We start from the raw sequence: 21132 nt of genomic DNA, 5'->3' as shown, positions 1-21132 counted from the left end.
CTATGCTTCAAGTACAAAGGTAGAAAGCTGAATAGCAGAACTTCGGGCTAATTTAGCGTCAGTGTAATCAGGCGCAGCTCCACGGACTTCAAAGGGGTTACACCCTGTTGCACCATGTTTGATGGTGGCCCTTACTGTGAGACATAGGGCACGTCACTTGCCTTCATGGAGATAATACCCCCCCCTCCCTCCCAGGATGAATTCACAAGCTCATGGGGGACAAGGCCTGGATCTCACTATGAGTGGGAATTTCAAACTGAGCTGGGAATTGGGCAACCAGATCACAGCCTACGTGCACACCCAGTGCCTTGTATAATGGGGATAGACAGATGTGTGTGAGAGAGAGATGGAGAGATCCTGAAGTAGCTTAGCCTCAATCAGGAGTGATTAAAAACCTGAGGTAGAATGTCAGGAGTTCGCCCTCATTCTTGGTCAGTAAATAGTAGGAATAATGAATGTTTGTACATTGGGTGCAATCCGGTAAGAGTGCAAAGTGTCATTAAGGATCTAAGGGCTGAATGTAGCAGCAAATGTCATGTTTTGAGAAGTCAGTTGCTGAGGAAACAGAACATGGCATAACGATAGGCTCCCCACCCCCGCCCTGCCCCGGCTCATTGCTATCCTATATAATCCTCCTGCCAAGGTTCACGGCTATTCATTGTTCTTGCCAACTGTGTGATGGTCTCTGCTGTTCCTCCAAACAGCTCATCTGGCCCATTAGCGCTCTGAGCTCGAAACCTTGGCCTTACGTTTCCTGCCTGAGCACTGAGAGTTCGTTTCAGCCGGGAGGAATATGTCTTTCTCCACCCACCTTTGTGTCACGTCATCAGAACCCCTGCCTATTTTATAGCCCAAAGAATGAGCTCCATGTGAAGCCTGCAGCTATGCTAGCATATCTCAGCCTCCTCAAGGAGCCTCCCCCAAGCTGCAGGGTGAAAACAAAACCAATGTTCCAGAGCCAGCAGCTCTAGCCCAACTGGTAACATCTCTCCCATCAGGCACTGAGCCATTCCCCGTGACTGCAGAGATGGTGTTCAAGGACTGTGTGAACAGGGGTAATTGAATTTAGTGTGTTTTGTAACAAGAGATAAGAACCACCGGGGCTTTATTTTAATTTTATCAACAAAATGAAATCATTTTGATTCCGTACTCTTTACAGCTGTCACATCTGAAAAAGATTTCACTGCTTTGGTATCAGCAGACTGGATTTAAAAATAAAAAGAGAGAGAGAGATTAAAAAAATTCCCTAACGATCAGGAGGCAAATAGTTTGTAAATTGAGCCACGGTGTCTTTCATTCCTTCTCCACCATCTCAATTTAATTCTGTTGCACCCTTGCCCAGGCAGAAACGCATGCTACCTAACCAAAGATCATAGAAGGAAGGTAATAGGCATACAACAAGGAGTCCCAGAAACAAATAATGCCAGGCAGCGTTTGGAATATTTGCGTTTCAATCGAGCAGAAAGCATCATTTTGCAGTTGTGTTTTGCCAGACTCTTTGCAACACCCTCTTGTTCCTGTTTGATTAATCGCTTCATGCTTAAAAGTCTTTTGAAATACTACTACTTTTAGCAAGCAGAGATAAATGTGCTGCTCTACAGACAGAGGCTGAGCCTTCAGGGTCTGTTTTATTTTGTTCTCCTCTTCCTCTCTTACAGAGCCAGAAAACGTTTAAAACTGGGGTTTGCTGGCTGTAAAATAAGGAGTTGGGCTCTGAAGAACAAAGTAATACTACACCCCACCAACACCCCCAACTCCCCAAGCAGAACAGGGATTACAAAATTACAAAAGCTGATGTAATACAAAAGTGAATTTTTCCAAATGTGCAGCATGATTACATATTGGCAAATTAAAGGTCTGATCCAATATAAAACTGTTTCCAAATATATAAACCACTTGACAAGACCATTATTACATCTGTCCTTTCCCTTCTGGCAGAATTTCTCAGTTCTTTATGTGAAGGAAAACAAAACAAATGATCTATTTGCCCTCTATGTGTTGCAGTGTGAGGAACTTGGTTTGGATTAAACGAGAATCCACTCTCTCCCCAAAGCTTTTGCCCCAAACTCAAATCGGAAACCCAAACCTGTTATGTTTCTCCATACACCACAAAGGCTGTTTAAATGAAGATGGTTTTGCTGCAGGACCCAGGGTAGAGCCATGCGTGAAAAAGTCTGGGCTGGAAGAGGTTTTCTTATTAAATTTTGGAACTTCTGAGCTCCCCAAAAAGAGTAAGTAAAAAGGTGCGTGCATATGAACAACAATCTTTTATTGAAACAGTAAACTGAAGTTTCTTAAACCTCAAGAGACTTTGTTTGGTTCAAGTTTCATCTAAAAATGGTTCCCCCATTCCTAATGCAGACATACATCAGTGTCCTGATTGGACTCTGTGTACTTTTTCTTTTTCCTGTTTGAGTGACTGGATACAGAGGTATGAAATGGCTTCTGAATCCCACTAAGGTACATTTAATCGACTACTTATAAGCAAACTTCAAAAGAGTTGAATGAGAATTCTGCAGATTAGTAAAACCTCTTTGGTCTAGAGCTGGTCTTGAAATCAGGGATGAGAAAATCAATTTTTTTTTGTGGCGGGGGGAGGGAAGAGACACATGGCAGAGGAACAACAAACTTCAAATGAACCCTCCTCCCCCCAGTAAATTTGGGCAGCTCAGCCCTGCACCCCAATTGCTTTTCATTTTCATGTGGTTCTGTACTTGCCGCTTGTGAAGAGTACCATTAGAAAGGCTATTTTAACACGATTACTAGTCAAATTTTGCAAACTCAAGAATTCAAACCATCCACTCTTTTAGGGGTGTATTGAAACCTCTGGACCTTCAGAGGCCTTATCTGTCACTTCTAGAAATCCCCTAGAATCTGGATTTCTCATGGCGTTTGGATTTTATCATGAGAATAGCCTTAAAAATCAATGGAAGTTACTTGAGTGCAGAGCAGATGAGATCTCAATTTTTCTCCTCATGTGCAACACCAAATATTTTAACCCTCCTCTCCTTATGGGGCTGTGGAATTACTGTAACTGCTTTAATTACAATGGGCCTGATTATTCCCTTTGAGCTGCCCAGAGAAAGATCTTCCGTAGCCAAAGGAGCAGCATGGAGGTAGGGCAGGGGAGGGCCAGAAGGACAAATGCATTAACACTGCCTAGGGAATCCATGCAATAAGTAATACTGCTTCAGTATCCTAATGAATTAGGGAATCTTCTCCCCACACTAAAAAAAAGTGGGGGGGAAGTTCCAGAGCATGGGCTGTCCATGCAGGATCCCTGGAAAAACTGACTTTACTGGGATCTTTTTGCTTTGGAAGAATTAAGAGGAAAGTCCATGTGAGTTTTCCTCTAACCAGAACCTCTCCCCAAGAGCTCTTCCACAGAAAGGGGCATGTCCCCACCCTGCTTAGAGAAAAGACTTAACTCTTGCTACAGATCCTAAGAGCTTTCATTAGGGCATCTGGCAATGCGGGGAGTTCGTGTGCCAGCCTTTGACCTCAGACCACTGAGGCTCAAATCCTGGCTCAAGTCACAACTGAAAATGAGCTTGGTGGCCTCTCATTCTTGTTCCTCTCTCTCCACGTACGTCCCAAAGCCACACCACATGCAGGTCAGCTTGACTAGTTATCTGTCTTGCAGAGCCGCCCAGGAGTGAAAAGTCAGGGAGGTGAAAGTGAAAGCCAGGTCTGAAGTGCATGAGGAAGAGCTTGCACAACACCTGGGTCCTTGCTCAAACCAGCTCTATTCTGCCCTCATTTTCATGAGGGCATCAGATTCAACTGCTAAAGCTATGTAAAATTAACTTCATTTTCAAACAGTAAGGAGGGGCGCCCCCTTGGCTTGAATCAGTTGTTGCTTTGATCCTGACTGAGAACACCACATCAGAAAAACATCCAATTCCTAATTGCTCTCCGGTGCTTGGCAAAGCCAAAATCAAGGAGAGGTCCTCTCTCTTACAGCTGTGGTTTTCAACCTTTTTTCATTTGCAGACTTCTAAAACATTTCAAATGCAGGTGCAGACACTTGGAAATCTTCGCCTGCAGACCCGCAACAGTCCACAGACGATAGGTTGAAGACCCCCACTGTCTTACAGATACACATGGTTCATCAGGCACCAAAGCAATCGTGTTCCCCTGGCAGAACCAGGGGAGGGCTCTCTGCTTATCTGAAAACTTACTTCTGACACCAAGAAAGGTAGGTGGCTGAGAGGGAAACTTTGAATAAAGCAGAGCTAATTTTCCAGAACAATACAACATTTTAACAACCATAAAATGGCTATAATCTACGCACGAAGGTATGTGTAATCACAACTACATTGCTGCCTGGTATTATTTTCATAATAAGCCTGTTTTATTGCAGTTTACATCCAGGTAAGCTGTAATGAGCTATTTCCCACAGTGTACCTATGGCCCGCTCTCAGTGAAATCTCTTCCGTTTAACATCCATGCTAGAGGTTAATAAATGCCACAGTGTCATTTCCTTGATTTGCTGGTTTCAGTGAATGCCAAAGGGCAACATACTTAGCAGAAGCGGAGCACTGAATAGGGAAACAACGGCTTTAACATCCATCTGAAAGGGTTTTTCCATCTTCTGCCAAAATTCTTTTAGGGCCACTTTGGTCTTGTGTTTAGTTTTCAAGAGGCTCTGTGACTTCTCCCCCTCCGCACTTCAACTTTCCATTGGATAGGACCAGCAAATTGCCAGTGTGGGAGTTCAACTTTTGGGGGATGCTCTGAAGAATGAAAACTGGGCATCTTGGTAAAAAGGTGTGCCATAGTGCAAACAAACCAAACCAAACGTTTGATGCAGAGGTTACATTCCATGGCCTGAGCTAAGCAGTTTCAGGTGAGGTGTTCATAATAGTCACTTCTGGCCTTTAAAAAAAGAACAAAAGCAAAAGCAAAAACAAAAACAAACACACATGAATATTTTCAAGTGCAGTATCTCTAAAGTCACAGTCATTCTTAGTTTTGCTGAGACAGTCCTAGCTTTTCATCTGAACTATTTTGGGGACACTTGCAATGTCCCACTTTTTCATTTAATTAATCAGTTGTTTTAATTAACTACACAACGGTTGTTTAAAATGTACGGCTGAACAAATAATCCAGTGGACCAAGGGTTCAGTGTGATGAACGGCTTTTGGAGTGAAAAGTTAAATGAGCATAGATGCTATTAAAGCTCTGCTTTGACTCGAAGTAAATGTTAACTACACTTGTTCAAGTATTTCATGATACGCTGATGGTCAGTTAGTGGAAACCATCTTCCACTGAGACGTGCCGTTTTGCTGTTGGCAGCAACGATAGAAGCCAACATTAAAAACAAAAGCAGATTTTATCTTTTGCAGGAGTAAAAACGTTGCCATAAAAATACCCTCCCTCCTTTTTTTTTTTTAAATGGAAATTTGAAAAGACAATTAGAATAATTCAACTGGTCTCTACTGCTTTCCACAGATGAACTAGCTGCCCAGAGCAACAACCGACCTCACTATTGCATATAAAAACCTATTTATCAACTAACACCAGCTGAAAATTTTCAACTGGAATTTCCAGTAGGGTATGGGTGTTGGTTGATCAGCCGCTAATCAATCTTAGTATGTAGTGGAAAAAAATAAGGCTCCACAATGATGAATTGGACCTGCAGTCAGAAGAGAAATAGGGCCTTATTAGATTTCAATCTATCTAGGCAGTTTCTTGACTGGCCTCTCCACCAATCAGAAAGGGAAACCAGGACAAATGGGCATGATAGAATCTCTTGTGAAGAATGTTTTTTGTCAAGCCAGCTCAACCTTCCATTGTGTCTCCATTGTCCCAGCTGCGGCCAGGCCCCTGTTTACAGAAGAGCACTGTGATGGATGCTGCCCTGACCTAACAGCAGTGAGGCCTCCAGGCCTTGACCCACGCAGGTTGCAATTAGCCAAAATTAGTCAGCTGGATCCAGGGTTTGTCTTCCTTTAAACACCTAACTGTGTGAAAGCAACAGTCCTTTTCACCAAGTCCCCCACTCAACCCTTTGTGTCCTTATCCCTCTCCTCCAGGGAGCCTCCTTCAGTTTTGTTTCTTCCCTTTAGGAACTATACCAATCATTAAAGAAACTTAGCAGTCCCATTAACACCCTGGGCAATTCTTAACTCATTAGCCTTTAAAGTTGTTAGCCTGAAGAAAAAAACTAAACCAAGCAAATGCTTAAACCCATAAAAGGATGTTAATGTTTTACCCCAATGACAATGACCGAAGTAGGAGGACAATTATTATGTATATTTAAATAGGTTTAGTGTTACTTGTCCTTGACATGAGGTCCTCCATGAAGGAACTAATTAAAAATGGAGGAGTTTAATCTGGAGCTAACTTCAGAGGTTGATTTGAACTCCCCAACTGTGAACTTTCAAACACAGAAGTAAGATTGTTTATATTGACGGGATCCAATATCCTGCCTTCGCAGTGCACTTTTTACATCTTGGCATGCCTGCATGGCTGTGATTATGCCAGATGGTGACATTAATTATACACGATCTGATCTGATCTTTCAGCAGAAAGCTCAAGAAAAGGCGCCACTAAGAGCAACTTGGATCCCTCTGCTTTGACGTCGTCCCCTTGTGTCTAAAAATAGCATCAAATTAAAAACTAAATTCCCACTGGATTAAGGGAAATTGCATTCAAAAGCTCAAAACCACATCCACTTCTTTAGAAAAATCCAGAAAATGGATTTTTTTATATTAAGCAGTTGCTCTCTACCTTTAACACAATACGCTATTTTTATTCCTATGGATTGGATTGCTTGCTGCATCAGATGGGAGATAAAAAATGTCCAGATTAGGAAATGGGGCTGAGGTACAGTCAAGACACCTGGGCCAACCTTGAACTGTTTCCTTGCTTAGATGCAGGGTAACTGGTCTCAGGAGAGGCAGGGCTAGCATACAACCAGCTAAATCACACTGCAGCTGGCCTAGCTAAACAGAGGTGTGTCTCACCTGGGAGCAAGGGGTGACATCTCCAAGAGCGCCTGCGAGACGGGGGAGCAGAGCTGTTTGGAAGAGGACAATGCTGGTACGTGGTAGCTTTCGAGGCTTTGAAATAGGTTTTCATTCCTCACGGGAACAAAAACCAAAACCTTTCCCTGACTATGCAGTTGTGTCACCATGTGGATTTCTGAGCTTTTCGATTCAGGCTGGTTTAGAGAGCAACACCCACATTCTATAGCCCCGTGGTAGGCATTGGCCGGGGATAGCCAAGTTCAAGGGCCTTTACTGCCTGCATCAAAGGAGCTTGTCCTCCCCAAATCATTCCAAATCAGGCAGAGCAAGGACATGAACCTGGATTTCCCTCCACCTTATCCCAGGCTAGGGTGCCAACTACCAGGCTATACCAAAACATTTTGGATTTGATGGAACAGCATATTTCAGCAAATATGATCTGACCAGCTCTACTTAGAACCATAAGTCCCATGATAGAAAGGACTTAGGCCAGATTTTCAAAGGTATTTAGGCAGCTAAAGATGCAGCTAGGCTCCTAAGGGGCAGATTTTTAAAGGTATTTCAGTATAGGCAGTGCCTAAATGCCATTCATGTTCAATGGGATTTAAGGCTTGTCTAGCGCATGGCAAGCTGGGATGTAAACCAACAGCACACTAGCCTGTTATGCACCAGCTAGGGTTGCCAACCCTCCCGGTTTGGCTGGGGGTCTCCAGAATCAGGCTTTATCTCCCGGAAGCTACTGAAGCTAATCCAGGAGATTTTAGGCCATTAAAAGTCCAGCAGTGCAGAGGTGCTAAGGTAGGCTCCCTGCCTGCCCTGGCTCGGCTCCAGTCCACTCCACTCCCAGAAGTGGCTGGCATGTCCCTGTGGCCCCTGGGGAGGGGGCAGGTGGTCTCCCCACGCTGCCCCCACCCTGAGCACCAGTTCCACAGCTCCCATTGGCCGGGAACTGTGGCCAATGGGAGCTGTGGGAGCGGGGTGTGTGCCTTCAGGCAGGGGCAGCGCGGAGCCCTCTGCCCCGACCCCCTAGGGGCTGCAGGGACATGCCATCTGCTTCTGGGAATGGCGCAGGGCCAGGGCAAGCAGGGAGCCTGCCTTAGCCCTGCTGCACCTCCAACTGGAGCCGCCCAAGGTAAGCACTGCCCGGTTGGAGCCTGCACCTTCTGCCCCAGCCCTGAGCCCCCTCCCAGAGCCGGTAACCCAACCCCGCCCTGCACCCCAACCTCCTGCTGCAGCTCTGAGCCCCCTCCTGTACCCAAGCTCCCTCCCAGAGTTCACAACCCACACCCCCAACCCCCTGTCCCAGGCTCAGCCCAGAGCCCTCTCCAGCACCCCAACCCCCTTTCCCAGCCTGGTGAGAGTGAGTGAAGGTGGGGGAGAGCAAGTGACAGGGGCGGGAGGGAAATGGAGTGAGCAGGGTGGGGCCTTTGAGAGGGGAGGGGGTGGGGCAGGGGCAGGGCCAGGGTGTTTGGGTTTGTGTGTTTAGACAGTTGGCAGCCCTAGCACCAGCTTCCCGTGCAGACCCTGCTGCTGTGCATTAGCAGTTCCTTAGTGCACATTGCCCAACGCCAGCTGCAAAGCAGAATAGCTCAAAGGGCACTAGAGAACTTCCAGTGCATGGCAGCAGGGTCCACATGGACAGTTAGTCTGTGGCATGCTACTGAGGGTGTAGATTTACACCCCCACATGCCACAAGCTAAGCGTTCATCTAGGCAGGCACTGAAGAGCCGATGCGCCCTACATTTCTTTGGAAAATGGGACTTAAGAGCTTTTAAAAATTTTACCGTGTGATCAAGTTTAGCTAACACACTAGCTCGCCCCAATTAAATCTCACCACTTTTCCCAATCTAGACAAACCTTTAGGGTAAATCTGCACTTCACATTGGTCTGGAATTCCCAGCTTGAGGAAACATACCCACGCCAGAATCATAGACTATCCGGGTTGGAAGGGACCTCAGGAGGTCATCTAGTTCCCCCCCCCCCCCCCCGCTCAAAGCGGGGCCAATCCCCAATTTTTGCCCCACATCCCTAAATGGCCCCCTCAAGGATTGAACTCCCAACCCCTGGGTTTGGCAGGCCAATGCTCAAACCACTGAGCTATCCCTCCCTGCCTCTGATTGAGCTAGCGTGCTAAAAATAGAGTGTAGCCATGGCCATGCGAGCAGCAGGGAGGATCGCCACCCTATGTACGATTCCATCGGCGAGGCTAGATATGTACTCGGGGCAGCCAGTCCCTGCTGATGCTTGCACCGCCCCAGCTACACCATTTTTAAGGCGCTAGCTCAAGTGGGTGGGTCACCTCCCAGCTCAAAATGTAGGCATATCATTAGGCTACATCTATACTACACACCACTGGCAACAGTACGTAGGGTACACGTAGCTACATGTAACAGTGAAAAGCAAAGGGTGGGCAGCTACCTGTGTCAGAACGAGGACTGGCAGGAGGGACAGCCTTTCCCCACTGCCTCCCTCCCTGTATCTGTGTATGTACTTTATATGCCCCCGAAAGAAGAACGCAGCGTAAACCTATGCATAGATGCTTGCTTTTAGAAGTAGTCAAAATTCTTTCATCAAAAACTTTTTTTTAAAATGGAAAATGGCTTTTTCAAATTATACAAACATGTTCATAATCAATGTATTTTCACTGAAGTCAATTTTTCACTGAAACAAAATGAAAAAAAAAGTCAACTCAATTCTAATTGAAATGACAATTTTCCTTTTTAATTTTTGGCTCCTTCCCCGCTCCATCTCCCTTTTTCCTTCCCCCTCCTTTGTACTGTGGGGGGCGGGTAAGGGAAGGGTAGGAAGAAAACTAGGAATACTTTGCTTCAGTTACATTCATTTTGATTTGCTTTGATTCTTTCATTTCAAAGAAAGAATTTTTAAAAGTTGAAAATTCTCTACACAAAAAATGTTCATTGTTCAAAAAGTTTTGTTGTTTGGGTTTTTTGTCCCCTTTTCCCCCCAAGAAATACCATTTTTCAACTAGCCCTAATTGCTTTTATTCTGTATTTCAATAATTGTAGTAGAGGGGAAAACCTCTTTAGCTCTGTGTTCAGAAATAATGATACCTAGCTCTTATACAGCATTGTCATCCATAGATCTCAAACACTTTACAAAGGACATCAGAATAATCACACTCATTTTCCAGATGGGGAAACTGATGCATAGAAAGGTGACAAGACTTGCTCATGGTCACCCAATAAGCCAATGGCAGAGCCAAGAATTGAGCCCAGGTCTCCTGATTCCCAGTGCAGTGCACTATCCACTAACTGGTACTGCTTCTATAACATCTAGGAAGTTTATAAACAATGCATATTGTTCTTCTGACTTATATACACACACATCTCTTTTTATTATTTGTATCACATTAGCATCTAGAGGCCCTAAGTGAGATGGAGGCCCCATTGTGCTGCTGAGCTTTGAGCATGCACAGAGTAAGAGACACTCTTCGCTCCAAAGTGTTTACAGTCTAGATAGAGAAGACAAAGCATGGAGGAAACATAACTTTTATCATTATGTCACAGATGGGAAACACAGAGGGGATTTGCCAAAGTTTACAGTGGCAGACCTGGGAAGTGAACACAGATCTCTTGAGTCCCAGTCAAGTCCTTAACCACAAGATCATCCTTCCCCCTGAAAGCTGTGCTGGTGTTTGAGACTGGGAGTTTCATTCAAGCCTCTATCTAAACAGATACCCCCAGGAGAAGACAGCGTGGAATTGAAAATACACTTGAGAACTCCTTGAAAAATAAACATTTTTGGAAGGGCTCAGTAAGTGGTGCAAGTGGAAATCTGGCCCTAGTTGAATCCGACAAATAAAACCCAGTCTTTTTGAGGTTAGCCTTGACAGACAGGAAGGATCTCAAAGCCAATTGCAGGGATGCAGCCCACAACCCAGCCCAGCTTCTCACACTATGGACAGAAGGAAGAGGCTGCGTAGGTGTAACAGTGCTTCCTCAGATAGCCCCCAGAAAGAGATAAATGAAAGAAAGAGACCAGGAGATGGGTCCTAGAAGCAGAAAGTCAGTGTGGGAGAGATAAGGTGTCTAGAACGACTGTGGTCCACTAACCTGTCTGACAGTAACCAGTAACAGCTGCTTCACAAAGAGGTCCAGGAAACCATACTGGAACATTATGGAATAGCCTGCCCCTAGGAGAGGCTTCTTTCCGACTCCCATGTTAATGGCTGATTTATGCCCTGAAGCAGGAAATTTTATATCCCATATCCAATTTTTAATCTACTGTAAATACAAACAATCCTCATATAAAGGTCTAATTCTATTTTTTTCCCCTGCTAAGCTCTTGGTCTCAATAATATATAGTGGCAGTGAGTTCCACTGGTTAGCTTGCATTATGTGGCATCTCTGTGCTCTTATCCATAGAAGTGTCATACAAATAACACAAGAGATGCACCGAAACATAGTTTGTGAATTTCTTTGCCTAGTTAGCTTGAGTTAGAGAAGAACAGCAGAGTTTGCCTCCTCTTTGTTCTCCCAAGCACAGAGTGGTTATAGCAAGTTTGCAGGGGGGAGGGGCGAGGGGCGGGTATTTTTAAAGATTCTGTCTGTACAGTGGAAATAATGTTTGACACACATTAAACCAGATTCCTATTTCTACAGTCTGGAATAAACAGCAGTGCAGAAAATAGCAAGTGTAAAATAGCAGTTATATACCAAAAAGCTTTCCTAGAACATTACAATCAGGATCGTTGCAGAATGGTGTCACTGCTGACCCAGTTCATCCACTGCTTTGAAAGAAACTTTTTTTTTTTTTTTTTTTTTTAAAAGGAAATGTCCATGTAGCTGATTCCAGCACCTGGAGTCGACTTCAGAATCAATGGCCTACCCTGTACAGCCTGGAGACATTCAAGATTCAGACCCAGTATGTGCATTTGAATTGAGCATATGCTTTCTCTTTGTCTACACAGCACATTGGGATCTGGGCTGGCTCACAGAAAGAGGAGAGAAAGCAAGCTGTATGTTACTTCAGTTGCATCAACCCCCTAATGGTGAAAACCCAACCTTCATTGTCTTGCTGGAGTATAAAATGAACCAACCTCTTTGTATAAGGCAGGAAGGATGGTCTTAGGCTGACCAGATAGCAAGTGTCCAAAATTGGGACAGGAGGTGGGGGGTAATAGGTGCCTAGGTGAGAAAAAGACCCAAAAATCAGGACTGTCCCTATAAAATTGGGACATCTGGTTACCCTAGATGGTCTTGTGACTAAGGGTTTGTCTATACATCAAATGCTGCAGTGTGAAGACACTCCTTACACTGATGGGAGAGATTCTTCCTCAGGTAATCCACCTCCCCGAGAGATGGTAGCTCAGTCAACAGGAGAATTATTCCCTCCCCCGAGTGCTGTCTACAGGATGATGTCAATTTAACTGGGTCATTCAAGGGGTGTGGACTTTTCACACCGCTGAGCAACATAGTTATGCCAACCTAATTGCCTAGGATTAACTAGGCCTGAAACACTACTGCAAGACTCAGGGAGATCTGGATTCAGCTCCTGCCTCAGTTCCCCCATGCCCAGCCCCATCTGTAAAATGGGGACATTACAATCGAAACAGGCAAATGAAGGGTTAAACTTTCAGGAACAGGAACTGTTTCTATGTGCATGTACAGCAGCTAGCACCAGGGGCTCCCCACCTTTGTTGGGGGGGGGCCTTTAGGTGCGAGCAGAACACACCTAAGGCGAATTGTAAACACCCAGAATATCAGAGGATTATCTCAGCTACCTAATCCTCTGCAGTCCATCACCCACGTCTTGTCCTGACCTATCCAATTTCTTGGTCCTGGCCCTTGAAAACAAGGCCTCTATTCCTGAAATGAGCTAGTGCAGTGAAGTGCTACTTCAGCGTCATCCTCCCTGTCAGAAAAGCCAAGGGCAGCTTTGGGGGGGGGGGGGGGGCGCGCTTTAACTAAACATGGCTATTCACTGTGATTGCCACAGTTTAAGGAAAGCTTGAATTACTGACTGAGGGGATGTTCGTGCTCGTGGTTGCCTTTGCAGGCACTTGGGGCATAGCTGCGGTTCTGCCTTTTCGGAGTCTTGGTGGTTTTATATTTTACTGTTTTAAGAACATAACAAAAGCTGCAGGGACTTCCTTCTCCCTTCCAGAGGGAGCAAATAGAGATGCCAAGGCCAAACCAAGGGTGGGAAACAGGAGAGTCATAGGAAAGAAACATGCATGGAGCCAAATCAGGAATATAGCCTGACTACACAGGACAAAAATATTTGCCCATTTTAAATCAAGCTTCTTACTGGAATCCCCGTCGCCCCTTCCCCACCCCTCCCCAGGCCTGCTATACCTCCGCCATGCTTCACACGAGCCCACAAAGAATATGGTCACTTATTCCTGCGTTGGGGTTGGTTCCCCCCCACCGCCATATTCTTTCCAACATTCATGGCCTGTCAACCAGCCCTGGTAACAAAAGCCCCACTAATTGGAATGTTCATGGAGATCGTTCGTCTCGCACAAGAACAACACACGCATGCAGGAGTAGTCGGGGTGCCTTTCTTCCTAGCAGTCCGCACCTGTCCTTTTTCACAGCTGGATTTCTCCAACCTGGAACCTAATCCCAGGAGGGTGGGGCGGGGGGTTATTTTATCTTCAGAGAAAACCAAACAGGATGGGCGCTCATCGATCTTAAGAGAGAAACATTAGCCAAGTCAAACACATGCTGGGGGCTGAAGCAACAGGATGGTCATGCTGCAATGCTGGGATTCACCTTTGCTGTCTCCTTTTACACTCAGGACATTCTGAAGAGTGGCTCCAGCACGAAACAAAAGGAAACTTTAAAAGTGCCTCACCCAAAGCAGCCGCAAATCAGTGTCAGGATCCCAGCTCCACAACAAAAAATGAGTGCAGACTTGCTGTGGACAATCAATACATGAAAACGTAACAATACATTAGAGTCCACTTCAAAGAGCTTCCCTGATAGCTAGCAGGGAGAATCTCTGTCCTCGCTTCCAGGCTTGTGGCATACCACCAGCTGCAAAGCAAACTTTTCAGAAGCAAATAATTGCAAAATGTGGGTGAGAGCATGCAGCTGTCTAGCTACCTGACATCAGGACACTAAAACTGCATTACAATTATTCTACTGGTCTCTATTGATTTATGTTGATTAAACTGGATTCTGCTGGTCTGTTAGTTTGGTCTGGAAAACCAGTAATTCCGCAAATCACTAAGCCAATAGACCCATTACTCTGTTCCAAAAACCTATCTGAACTAGGAAGCAGTTAAAAAGTCTCCATTAGGCTCAGGTAATTATATGTCCAGGTACCATCATTTGTGACAGCAAACTAGCCCCAAAAATCAATTTTGCATGAGCCAAATTGGAAGCAAGGTCCTTAAAATTCTGCAAAAATCAGGTTGGCACCCTTGCAAGAATGTTCTACTGCATGAGATTTCCAGTGCTTCCTGCTTCTAGTATGGGCCCCAGGTGCTGCAACAAGAGTCTTTGGGGACTTCCACTGGAAGTCCTGGAAAGAACAGAAGGATGAAAATGAAGACTGTTGGGGGTGGGAAGGGAAATGACAGGAACACTTAAATTGGTTCAGGTTTGGTTTAAGCTGAAGGATCAAGTTAATTTTTGTTTGATCTGAACTACTTCATTCAACATTAATTCAGAGTACAAACTGCTGGCATGAACCTCAGTTTATTATTCCCTTGGCCTCTCTCCCATGCTTATGTTGCCTCCATTAACAAAAACACTATATAATTAATAGACATCCATTACTGCTGAATTCCATGTTAACTCATGAATGGAGAGCAAACAAACCTAATATGATCATCCGTGCATTGATTAAAACAAAATACCCAAGAGAAGGGATTCAACACTGGGGAAGTCTTTAGCATTAAAAACCAGTCATTTTCTAGTGATTTGCCTCATTAACCTCAAGCATTGTGGACTTGCAGTCTCTGCTCAGATACTGAATGACACTTCAAGCAGAGCTGCAGGTGAAATGCCACATCACCTATGGAGGTTTCTTTAGCCAGCCTACATTCGGTTTTGATTCTTTAAAAATTCTTAAAACTAATATTTTAATGCCCAAAGCAATATTTTTCAGCTGAAGGAGTCTTTGTAAGTTTCCAGTAGGAAACAAGATTAGTATTATAGATGGTCAAAAACCTTTTCACTGGAGAAGTTGTTCAACAAAACATTTTTTGCCTTTAAAAAGCAAGTTTCCTTTGAAAGGTTTTGATTTGTCAGTGAAACGAAAAATGTCTCTCTCCTATCAAACATTTGTTTCATTTCAGTTCAAATTAAAAAAAAAAAATTTTCAGATTCTTCATTTCTTCCCAGATTGAAGAAAAAAAATAAGCTGAAAACTAAAACGAAACAAATTTTATTCAATTTGTTTTATAAAAAAATTCAATGAAAAATTTAAATGAGTCCAAAAATTCATTTTATTCATAAAATTTCACAGAAAATATCTACTTTTGGCAACTAGCCTGAGCTAATTTTACACCGAGTACTTCCTTTGTGACCTAACCCATCTATTCTAAATGCAAAAAGAACAGATTCTATGTGCATGAATTAGAAATTAGAGTGTTGCCCGCCATTTAAAGTATTAACGGCTTTTACTTTCTCATGGAACTAGCGGCAGGTTTGAGAGAGTGAGATTTGGTTTTGCAGAACCCTGATTTTGATTTTGGCAGACAAAATGCCAATCAGTAGAATTGGTCAAAATATTTAGAATGAAGTTTGCCAAAAAAAATATTCTTTAAATACAAACATTTTCTTCATGGAAAAAAGAGTTTGTGGTAGCAATTTTTAAATTGTCATTTTCGTTGAAAGTGATACTAAAATGGTTATCAAAAATTTCTTTTGCCAAAAAACTATTTTTCAGTCAAAGTTTGAAAAATGTTTCCATTAAAATCTTGCAATTAAAAGAAACCCGCAAAGAGAAAATGACTAAAATTTCAAAACTGTTTTTCCATTTTCTCCACCTGTTCTAAAAAAATCAGGGACCCATTCAAATCTAGTCTCCAGAAGACTAAGATAAAGTTTCAGATCAAAGTCCTGGTCCACCTTCATACAGCAAAACCTTTCATGATTTCTATTGCATTGAAAGAGTTAGTATCACTATATTTTGGCTTGCAGTAGCATGGAAGGGAGGATGAGGAGGGAGTGTTTTTTTAATTTTGTTTTATGGCAGGCAGCTTAAAACACACACACAGGAACTGAAACCAAAAATAGACTTGACCCACAGACAATCACCTCATACACAAGAAGAAAGTCACATGACTGGGTGGAAGCAGCCCAAATGCAGCCCAAGAAAGAAAGAGCCAGGAGCAGACACTTGTGTTTATTTTCTCTTGATCTGCAAAGTAAGCTGCCAAGCAGAATCACTTACCTCATGAGTCCACAGGATCACTGCAGCCGGACAGGCAAGAGGTGAAAGGGAATGCTCAAAGAAAGTTCAATAAGCTGCCTGAGAATACAAGGAGTATTTTCCCCTTAGGTTTGAATAAGCCAGTTAAAGTTTTCATCTGAACTGAGCCCCAATTTTTCCTTCAAAACTGAACTTTTTTACACTTCTGGATTCTATCCTGAGGCTTGGTCTTACTGCAAGGAAGACAGTTCTTCCATTAGGATATTTCTGTCCAGTCCAAAAGCAGGAGGCAGCAGCATCCCACGAGAAGTCCTGTTCTCACAAGCCTTCCGCCCAGTTTTTCAGGCAAAGAGATTTTAGTTCCCATAAATTTGAAGAGGCTTCTGAACTTTGAGGTTCTCTCTATCTTTTGTGGACACACTCCCGTCCTCTCAACATCCCTACCTCCTGAGAGACTATTCCCACCAAATGAACCATCCCACCAGTTCACACAATTAAAAAAAAAAAATTGAATCACCCCTTAAAGAGAAAACACCCAATGAAAAGAGGTCCAGGGACTGCAATCCACCTCTCTGCCACAACCCCAGACCCAAAATGGCTCATGAACCCTCAGATCCCATGAGGTCCCCTCATCACTAGAATCATAGAATATCAGGGTTGGAAGGGGCCTCAGGAGGTCATCTAGTCCAACCCACTGCTCAAAGCAGGACCAATCCCCAATTTTTTGCCCCAGATCCCTAAATGACCTCCTCAAGGATTGAACTCACAACCCTCGGTTTAGCAAGCCAATGCTGAAACCACTGGGCTCTCTCTCCCACCCTAGGCTGCAACTGTGTTGCTTGAGATCGGAAGATGTATTCTAATTAGATTGGTGTGGGAACTAGAATGTCCATTATTATAGGAGATTCCACAGATCTCTTCTGCATTCCTCAAAACAGCAGGCACCCCTGAAGAATCCAGGCCAGGCTTATCCCAATTCTCTAGAGCCAGTACATACAAAGGCAGGACCCGTGGGGAGTTCCGCTTCCCGTACTAGCTGTTTTACTTTAACACTATGCCTTTGCACGTTAAAGGGTCCCAAACAAAACTAAGTCACAAAAATCATCATTGTTCTTGGAAGTTGAGGCCACTATTAACCCCCTGAAATAACATAACCACCCTGAACACTCCTGGTTGACTAACAATGCGGAGACAGGTCTTGCAAGTACCATGTGAAAAAAAGATGAAGGCTACCTCCATGGATCCTTCCAGCAAGAACAGCAAGGTACAGTCCAGAGGAGACCCCACTCTACTTCTCTTTAATATGTAGGCACCTGAAATTACTTGGGATGCATCATCCTAAATCATTCTAACAACTAAAACCCCATGTGGTTTTCCTTTATACTTAACTACATTGTTAACGTTGCTTAACATGCACCTAACCATGCACTTTTCATCTACAAAAGTACTTGACAAAGCTTAACTAATTAATGCTGCAACAACAGTCACTGCAACAGGCAATTCTTGCACCTTCATTCTTTCAGCCAAAGATGAAATTCAGCTAAAAGTCATTTACAAGAGACCAAACGATACATTTGGGCACAAGGTGCCTTTACATTTACAAGATGTTTACTAGTAGGACTCCCACACAAGGGTACTAATAAACCAAGTGTCTCAGCCCCTACAAAAGGCAGGAGAGTTTCAGAACTCAGGTCCGTCATGAGACCTCAGGATTATGATGAGGTTTCCACATCATCTGTGCTAGGGAGTAAAGAACAGCTGAACAATTATAGATCCAGCCTGAAGAACATCATTGTCTTTTGTAGAGTGTTTAGACCAGGATTTTCAAAGAAATTTGCAGGGAGAGCTGGGTGCTTAACTCTCTTAGGCCCTTTTGAGCATTCCATCTTTAATGTATTAGCCTGTTTTTCTAGGCATCCCCATCAAAGCAGCACATGTATTGTCCCCATACAGACTGATGTGGTCCAACGTTCTTGCCCTGTTTCATGACTCCTCTCCATTTGTCTGCTTTAAGCATTCTCATACCTAGTGGCCTCTTTCCTCTGTAAGTAGGGTACAGCTGCTCTCTCTGGATCACATTCATTATGCTCACCAGCTAGGCACTGCCAGGCATGAGGATTGCAAATCTCTTCTGACACATGGACGCTGTGTGGGACCACATGCATCCAGAAACGAACTGCAGCAGGCCCATGTGGAATGCTCACATTACTTGGCTACAGGAATGCCCCAGAGACCCTAGCATCATACAGGGGGAAGATCTTGGGTCAGTTAGCAACTCCGTAACAGCTGCAAGCTTGAGTTAGAGGCACCATGTTGACATTCTTCCCATTACCTGCTATTAAATGGGAACAGCAAGAAAACAACCGGCCGTGGCATTTCTTTCTCCCTCTGACCACAGCTGGTGACCTTTTTCCCCTCCAAAACATTTCTTTGATGTGAAGTGGCCAGTTTCCAAAAGCAAAAACAAAACCTTTTTGAAAATTCCCAGTTTTTCCTTAAACACAAAACAATCCCAACTGGCAATTTTTCAGTCTGGGGTTCTTCATTGGCCCCCTCCCCCCCATTTTTCCTCCCTTCCCCAAGAGTTTTCCATTTCCCCTCTTTCTTCCCTGTGGAAGCACTGCTCACCACCAGAGCGCCCTCTCATGAGTGGGTGTGGCATAGCCACTCTTTCATCTAGCGCCCCTTGCTGAGGGTCACCTCAGCCCTGCATAGTCCGCCTCTTCTTGTGGCTCATCCCTCTCCCCAGGTGACTTTAACATCTCTCCCCTCCTGGGATAAACAATAAACTGAACTCAAATAAACATAGTTCTTTGCCCCTACCTGGACTTGCTCCACAGATCTCCCCCTTCCCTTCCCAGTGGCTGGCAGAGGACACCAAGCCCTCCCTCTGGGCTCCAGTCCAGGGACTCTGTGGCAACCAGCTAAGATCTGCTCCTCAGATACCTCACTGCCTCCTTGCACTTCTCCCCTCAGGCCCCTCCCTCGGCTTACGATACATCTGCACCTCTCCAGGCTTTTCCTCCACTCTGTAGCAACCAAAAAGGGCTGCAGAGTCCTTCTTCCTACAGCTTCTTTGCCTCTGGGCTTCCTCCACTCACCACACAATTCCTCTCCCAGCTGGGCTTCATCTTCAGTTGGTCTGGCCTACCCTCCAGGTGCAACCAGTCACCTTAATTAAGTTCTGGAGCTCCAGCTCTTAGTTCCAGGGTGGGGTATATGCCCCTGTCATACTCTCCTTTTCCCACTTTGCCCCTGAAAAAGGTGACAGGAAGAAAAAAAGGCAGAAAAAGATGGAGGGGAGAAGGTTGAAAGCAAACACTGAAGAAAACAACACTGGAGAGGAGGGTCAATTTTTTGTTTTACTCTTTTTTAAAAATTAAATTTTTGGTGAATTTAACAACAGCATTTTAAGTTCTCTTGCAAGACACACGCACCATTTTTCAACCAGCTGTCCCTGCAACTATTTTTAAGGAGCAGGGTTTGGACTGTTACTGTAGGTTACTATAGAACATCAAGAATGGGCTGCATGAGGAGATGAGGAATTTGTAAGTCAGGGGAGACCAGTTCACCAACAGCCCAGTCCAACAGAGGAAGAAACTCTGACTGTGGAAGGAAGAAAAATCTTGTTGGAAAAATACAATTTTGGTCCAAATTTAAAAATGAATGGATCCCTCTCTGGTCAGAGATGACTAGCAATGTGTAGTAAAGTGGTCACCAAGGATTTAACTGAGTTAGTCAGAGTATTATGGGCTGACGCCATGCTCTGCCTTCTTTCTTTCTTTCTGTTCAGTTAGTGTGTCCCCCCCGCATATAGTTGAGTAAAACAGCTCATTCCTAGCCTGCGGTACTGTAAGGACAGGATGTTTCTTGTGCACTGAGCACTTGACAAAATAGTCATTTTGCTTCTGGGTTTTCCCAGGTTTCACTGTCAGATCATTGTGACCTGCTCACTCTAGTCATCAACAATCTACAGCTGGTTTCACAGGTAGAAATCCCAGTCTCTGTCCACCCTTCTGCTGACAGCCTGAAAAATAGCCAGTATCCAAAGGGTTAACATGCATTCTGTCTTCAGCAACAGCAAATGGCTATTGCATCCCCATGGCTTTCCAACAGTTCCTTGGGTTAAATGCAGATTTCATCCTATGCAAATCTACTCCAAGTTCTCAGCCGCTGGGAGAAAGATAAACTAGAAGAATCTCTGAATAAAAGAGCGATACAATTTGAATACTTTGCTAGTCGTTAAACCCACCTTCGGTACCAATCCAAGTCCAGGGATGTCTGTAAAACACTAGTAGATTTTTGTTGGTTAAATTCTGTATCACTAAAGGGCAGCAGAAGGCTCTATAGCAGGACATTTTCAAACCAACCAATGGTGCACCATGTGTGGACACTCAGACTTCCATGAAGTGCTCACAAGCTGCACTGGGGTCTGTGCCTAGCTCCAGCTTTTGAGCTCTGTGAGTACTCTAATCAGGAGCACTGGGGTATTTGAAATCTCAATTATTTATGTGTTCATGCTGCGGGTTAATGCTGACTGACACTAAAGCACTGCCTAGATTTAGCTTCATAAAATTTTTATCCCTACTATGAACTGCAAGTCTTTCTCCAATTTCATTTAAAGGAAACGGAGTATTGAAAAGCCTACTGAGGAATTCATGAGCATTCAGCTACAGCCCCACTATTCCTCCAAGCCAAATCCTGGGACTCGATTACCATGGCAACATATCATAATTTTAATTCCCTTCCTGGTTGCATTTGCACACAGACAAATAAATTTTGCTTGCTTTCATAGTAACCAGCCATCTAC

The sequence above is a fragment of the Lepidochelys kempii genome, chromosome 14 (genome assembly GCF_965140265.1).
Source record: "Lepidochelys kempii isolate rLepKem1 chromosome 14, rLepKem1.hap2, whole genome shotgun sequence".
In the NCBI taxonomy this organism is placed as follows: Eukaryota; Metazoa; Chordata; order Testudines; family Cheloniidae; genus Lepidochelys; species Lepidochelys kempii.
Note: the sequence above shows the minus strand (reverse complement) of the source record.